This window comes from Globicephala melas, chromosome 2, assembly GCF_963455315.2.
Source record: "Globicephala melas chromosome 2, mGloMel1.2, whole genome shotgun sequence".
NCBI classification, from domain to species: Eukaryota; Metazoa; Chordata; class Mammalia; order Artiodactyla; family Delphinidae; genus Globicephala; species Globicephala melas.
Window position 1 is genome coordinate 133599372 of NC_083315.2, and position 6973 is coordinate 133606344.

Consider the following 6973-nt stretch of genomic DNA (forward strand, 5'->3'; position numbering starts at 1 on the left):
TTGTGGCTCGTGGGCTCTAGAGCACAGGCTCAGTAGATGTGGCACACGGGCTTAGTTGCTCCGTGGCATGTGGGATCTTCCTGGATCAGGGCTTGAACCCATGTCCTCTGCATTGGCAGGAGGATTCTCAACCACTGCGCCACCAGGGAAGCCCCATAAATGGAGAACTTTAATGACATTTACAATAGTTTGTTGTTATTGTATAGAAATGCAATTAATTTGGGTATATTGATCTATATTTAGCAACCTTGTTGAAATTTTATATTTGTCTTAGTTTTTTTGAACCAATCTTATTGTCTTTCAATAATGACAGCTTCATTTTTTTCTTTCCAATTCTTATACCTTTCATTTTCTTCTCCTTGTCTTACCATGCTAGCTAGAGCCATCTTTACAACGTTGAATAGAAATAGTGATGGTGAACATGTTTGCAGTATTCCTGATTTTAAAAGGAATGCTTACAATGTTTCATCATTGAATATGATGTTTGCTGTAGGTACATGAGGTTAAGTTTGGTGATCTTTCTGGTTTGTTAAGAGTTTTTGGTTTTGTTTACTTTGTTTTGCAATTAACTGATGGGGGTTGAATTTTATCAAATATTTTTTGTACATCTAGTGGGACCGTTGTATGATTTTTTTTTTAATCCTTTAATCTATGCTTTTCTTTTTATCATATTACATTTGCCTGCTTTTGGTGTCAAAAGTGAAGGAAGTACCAGCTTCACAAAACAAGTCGGGGAGTTTCTCCTCTTCCTTTTTTTTTAGATCAGTTTTTTTTTTTTTTTTTTTGGATTTGCAAATACAGTTTATTTTACAGAAATTCAACATTATAAACAGCAGGCACTTCCCAGCCCCCTACCCTCCTCCCCGCAACCCGTACCTCTGGGTGCAGACCATGCTATGCAGAGTGAGCAGTGATGCAGCCGTATTGCTTTGGAGGGAGATTCGAGAGCGATGGAACCTGCCTGCACCACGGCCTGCCTGCCCCACACACGCACACGCCTGCCCGCCTCGCACGCAGGCCACCAGACTCTGTCTGGGCGCAGCCTGCACTGGACCAGTTAAATGGATCCAGCCCAGGTCTCCAGTTCCTTCATGTCATCGTCTTCCTCTTCCTTCTTCTTAGTGGGTTTTGATGGTAGGGATATAGAGGGAACATTTGGTAGAGGGACTGTTTCCGGTCCACTGATTTCCAGCAAATTCTTGTCTAGTTCCTCCTGTTCTAGTTCTTCTAATTCTGCCATGAGCTCATCCTCGTCAAACTCTTCTCCAAACCCTACAGGTTTTGAAATAGCTGTTGAAATCTCTTCTGCAAGTTCCTGCTGGTCAGCAAAGTCCTGCATTAACTCATCAACTTTATCGATGTCCATGTTGTCGTGGGCAGCCTTCATGGCTTTGGAGGCATAGTCCATGTTCTTGAGTACCTCGGTGTTGGTGTTAGCATTCTCCAGGGCCTCTCGCTGGAATTCGATGGTTGACAGTGTGCCGTCGATCTGTGCCAGCTGCTTTTCATACCTCTTCTTGCGCTTCAGTGCCTGGCGGGCAGCGCGCTGTTTCTGGTGCCGTACTTCTTGGCGGCTGTCAGCTCCTGCTCGATCTTCTTCTCCAGGAATTCCTGCTTCTTACTTAGCATCTCCTCCGTGTCCCGAAGCCTCTGGATGGCCCTCTGGGGGGTCGGGCCGCCCCTGCCGGCCTTACCCGCTCCAGCCCCGAACAGCTTCGCAAACACCGACATGGTTGCTGCTCGCCGCGCCGGCCTGCGCCGCCTGCTCCGGCTCGGCTCGGCTCGGCTCCGCTTTGGCGCCCTCTCCCCGCTCCCCGCAGCCGCAGGCCTCTCCGCCATCTCCGCCCTAGATCAGTTTTTATAAGATAGAGTTTATGTTTTGAAGGCTTGATAGGATTTTGTAAAAGTGTCTGAGCCTGGTATTTCTGTTTTCTTGTTTTGTGGATAGATTTTTCACAACTGATCCAATTTTTTTTTTTTGGTACGCGGGCCTCTCACTGTTGTGGCCTCTCCCGTTGCGGAGCACAGGCTCCGAACGCGCAGGCTCAGCGGCCATGGCTCACGGGCCCAGCCGCTCTGCGGCATGTGGGATCTTCCTGGACCGGGGCACGAAGCCGTGTCCCCTGCATCGGCAGGTGGACTCTCAACCACTGCGCCACCAGTTAAGCACCAATTTTTTTTTTTTTTTTTTAGTGTTATGGTCTTTCGCTTTCTATTTCTTCTTATATTAGCTTTGATAGGTTTTTGTTTTCAGAATAAAAATTCCATTTTATTTATGTTTCCAAATTTGTTGGCATGAAACTATTCACAGTATTCTCTCATAATTTATAAAATCTCTTATTTATCTGTACTTATATTCTTTTTCTTATTAGGTTGTGTTTTTTTATGACTTCTTAGTTTTACTTAGAGACATTTGCCAGTCTTTTCAAAAGATAGCTTTTATTTTTCTTGATCATCTACTTTTTTATCATTGCAAATTTCTTAATTTCTACTCTTATATTTATTAAGGATGATTTAGTTGCATTATGCGAGTTTTTTTTTTTTTTTAATTGTGATCTACTTCTAAACACATTCTAATTCCATTGTGATTTCTTCTTTAACTCATGGGTTACCACAAAGTGTGCTTTTAAATTTAAAGATCCCAGGGAGTTTTTCTGTTATTATTTTTAAATTTTATTTGATTGTGGTCAGAAAACATGGTCAGTGAGATATTGATTTTTTGATATTTTTTTGTGGCCTAATACATGGTCAATTTACGTAAATGTTCCATGTGGGCTTGTAAAGAAAGTGTGTTCTTTAATTGTTGGGGCATAATTCTCTACATGTTTATTAAATCATTATTAATGATGCCATTCAAATCATAAATGATCTTTCTAAATTTTTAGTTTGCTTGATAATTATGGAAAGATGAGTGTTTAAATCTTCTGTGATTATGAATTGATCAAATTCTTCTTGCTATTCTGTAAATTTTTGCTTTATTTGGAGGGTATATTACTGGGTACAACTTATAATTGTTATGTTGGTAATTTTTTACTTTTATCATCTATTCTTTTTTTTTTAATTTTTTTAAAAATTAATTTATTTATTTATTTTTGGCTGCGTTAGGTCTTTGTTGCTGCGCGCAGGCTCAGTAGTTGTGGCGTATGGGCTTAGTTGCTCCACAGCATGTGGGATTTTCCCGGACCAGGGCTCGAACCCATGTACTGTGCATTGGCAGGCAGATTCTTAACCACGGTGCCACCAGGGAAGTCCCTAGCTTCTATTCTTAACTTTTATTCCTTTTGCTTAAAGGTCTATTTTATGTAATATTAATATACATATGCCAGCCTTCTTTTAGTTATTATTTGTCTGATATATCTTTCCTAATCTTTAACTTCTAATGCTTATGGCTTTCTGTTCCATTTGAAAAATAACATGTAGCTGCATTCTTTTTTAAAATCTTATCTAGGATTATTCCTTTAAGTGACAAGTTTGGCCTATTTACATTTTTCATGATACCATATTATTTTGTACTTGCTTTCACTAGTCCTCTTTACACACCCTCTTTCACTTCCAGTTTTCTATTGGAATTGAGTGTTTTAAAAAAAAAATCTTTCCTCTCTTTAATGGTTTGGAAATTATATGACCTAATTTTATTCTTTTTATAATTATGGTATTATTTATGTATTGCTATGTAACAAATTATCCTAAAACTAGGCAGATTAAAACAGCAATGAATATTTATTACCTCACACAGTTTTGGTGGGTCAGGAATTTGGGCGTGGCTTAACTGGGTGGTTCTGGCTTGGGGTCTCACGAGGACACAGTGAAAATTTAGCTGGGGCTGCAATCATTTGATTGCTTGACTGGAGCTGCAGGATCTGCTTGCAGAAATGACTCACCTGCGTATCTGGTAAGTTGGTGTTGACTGTTGGAGGAAGGTCTCAGTTCCTTGCCACACAGACCACTTCCTAGGGCTGCTTGAGTGTCCTCACAACATGGTGACTGGTTTTCCTCTGAGTAGGTGATCCAAGAGAGAGTAAGGCACAAGCTAATGCCTTTTATGGGCTAGCATTGTGTGTCACATGCCATGTCTTTCACCATATTTTATTAGTCACCAATTAGACCAGTTGGGAAGGGAGACATGAATACAAGGAGGTGCCATTTATTGGGGGCCATCTTGAAAGCTAGTGATAACAATTACCTTAAAAATTTTAACAAGCATGCTCGATTTAACAAAGTCTGAAGTTAATTAATGTCACTATGACATCTTGAACAATACATGGATCTTAGAACACTTTCTTTATGATCACCTATTCTTTTCATTATTATTGTTGCTTTTATTGCGTGTGTGTGTGCACACGTGTATGCATGTTTATCAATGTTCGTTTTGATTTGCCCTCCATAGTTAGCAATTAATTTGTTCGCCTTTGTTTCTTGCATTATATTTCGTTCTGGACTGATTTTCCTTTTCTTCTCCTGTACTTTCCCTGAAAAGCCCTTTCAGTGAGAGTCTATGAGTGGTAAATACTTATAGCCTTTATCTTCTTGCTTCTATTCCCAAATTACTGTTTAGTTGTATATAGAATTCTAGGTTGATAGTTATTTTATCTTAGTACTACAGAGACATTATTCCATTTTCTTCTTGTCTCCATTGTTGCTACTGAGTATTCTAAGGTTAGCTATCTTTTTTTTTTTTTTTTAAGGTAATCCTTCTTTTCTATGTAAAGCCTTTTAGGATCTCTCTGTCTCTCTCTCTCTCTCTCTCTCTCTCTCTGGTGTTCTGCATTTTCATTACGATATGCTCAGGTATGGATTTATTTTTACTAATCTTACTTGAGACTCATTGTGGTTCTTGAATTTGAGGATTCATGTCTTTTACTAATTTTGAAAATTCTCAGCCCTTCTCTGTTCAAATACTGTATCTCCCTCATTCTCTCTTGTCTGTCCTTCTGGAACTCCTAACAATAAAAATGTGGGAAATATGAGAAGTAATGAAATGTTGAGAAGATCATGAGAAGGCCTAACATTCATCTATTTGTGGTTCATTCTGAGATTTCCCTCAGATTTATTCTTCTAGCTCACTGATTCTCACTTCTTCTGGGTCTAGTCTACTATTTAACAAATTCATTGAATTTTTTTAACAAGTAGGTGAAAATTTTATTTCTAGTGTTTTTTTTTCTCAACTTTACCTATACTTTATTTTTCATAGTACCCTCTTTTTGTGATTTCAGTTCTTTCTCATATGATTTAAAATATACTTATATCACTGCCAGTTCTATTATCTGAATTTCATGGGGGTCAAATGCTGTGGGTTTTTGTTTTCTGTTTCTCTCTCGTGTCTGCTTTACTTGAGAATATAGTATTGTTTATGACGAACTTTGAGTTCATCTCAGTGAGGTATGGTTGGGTTGAGGTACGTCTCCTGAGAGCAGGTGCTTCTGCCCAGGGGCTAAGAGGTGTCACTGGATCGTAGAGGGCTATTTCAAAGGCTGGCTACCACTAGCTGAAACCACTTTTTAAGTTGATTTCTACATTTTGGGGTTCCCTGGCCTTGTGGTATGAATTCCAAAGGAGGTTATTTTCCCACCTAGAGCTGAGGAAGATTCAGATAAATTTCCTTATTATCTCTCAGTGTCATTGGGTAGATTTTTTCCCCTGGTCCTTCCTTTCACTGAAGATCACAGTCCTGGTTTTATGCCAGGGTCTAAATTTCAACTCCTTACTTCATGCTAGCCCGAAGTCTTGTCTTTAGTTCCTGTTTGGGTGTTAAAAGCCAAGTCTTTGTGTTACAAAGACCTGCACTCTCCCTTTCTTTCTTAGCCACTTATCTACATATTTTAAATATTTGTGTATTTTATGTAGCATTTTAAGGTGTTTGTAGGGGGAGGGATTGCAAGTTAATCTAGTTTTACATCTTACCAGAGTAGTTGGTGCCCACATTACTATTTCAAGAAACAGAAGTCAAATTATCTGCTTGCTCCTGAGGTGCTCTGTACATCTGCCATTCCTCAAGCAGGGAACAGGAAGGCTCCCAGGCAAAACTTGAAAATGATGAAATTCATCTTTAGCACCTTCTCATGCAGAGCTTTCTCTCCTAACTCTCCTGTCCTCTGTAGCACCTCATTTGTCTTTCCTCATTGTGCCCTGTCTTTCCAGGATGCTCCAGGCTTCTTCTGGGACTTGTCATTGCTGTGCTTTTCCCCCGGCTTTTTGTGGAAATGTGCCTCACGAGTATCTCTGCACCGTCCAAAGTGTCCAGGTGACAATTAGCTAATCTGATAAGCTCATTCATGCTAATGTGCTAATGAAAGAGTCCTACAGAAGATGGCTGTCCTTCCCCTACCTCCTAATCCGGGGCCCTTCTTCTCCTGCCAGGTAACATATGTGCATAGCAGCAGTGATCTTCTAGAGAGCGTGACCTGGCTGTAGTGGTCTAACCTGGAGGATTGATGTTAATGGAGTGAGATTTTTAAGTCAGGTAGGAGGGACAGCTGGGTTGAGGCAGGCAGGAGAGGGTGAGAGGCAAAAATGACCCTCAGATCATGACACTTGAGTGTCTACTAATGTGGTGGGTGCATTAACCGTTTGCACACCTAAACTGTAAAGAATAAAGAGGATTTCTTAGAACATCCCTTTGCTAAATCAAAATTATTCTTATTGAAAACTCCTCTACCAGACAAGAACTGGAACTCAGCAGAACCACAAATATATGGGGTTCATCGCTATTCATTCTGATATTTTCATTTTGCTGAGTCTATGCGAAAAGTCTAGACCCCTTGAAGGGGCTGGTCAGGAAAGAGATGGGCCCTTGCATCGGAGGCTGGAACTTGCAGGGCTGGCTGTAGATGAATAGAAAAGGACTGGTAATTTGTTTTCTCTCTCCTTCTGGGCCTCATTCTCTTGGGTTTCAGTCTCTGATGAGTGAGGGTGTCAGCCCTCAGGAAGTGGTGCGGAGATAATGCAGGCTCATGGGGAGCTGCAACAGATCACA

The 6973-nt window shown here is 40.3% G+C and overlaps 1 pseudogene; it reads right to left on the bottom strand.

Moving 5' to 3' along the window:
- Nucleotides 1-1057: 1057 nt before the first annotated feature.
- LOC115852032 (charged multivesicular body protein 4b pseudogene) lies at nucleotides 1058-1731 on the bottom strand (annotated as a pseudogene).
- Nucleotides 1732-6973: the final 5242 nt, after the last annotated feature.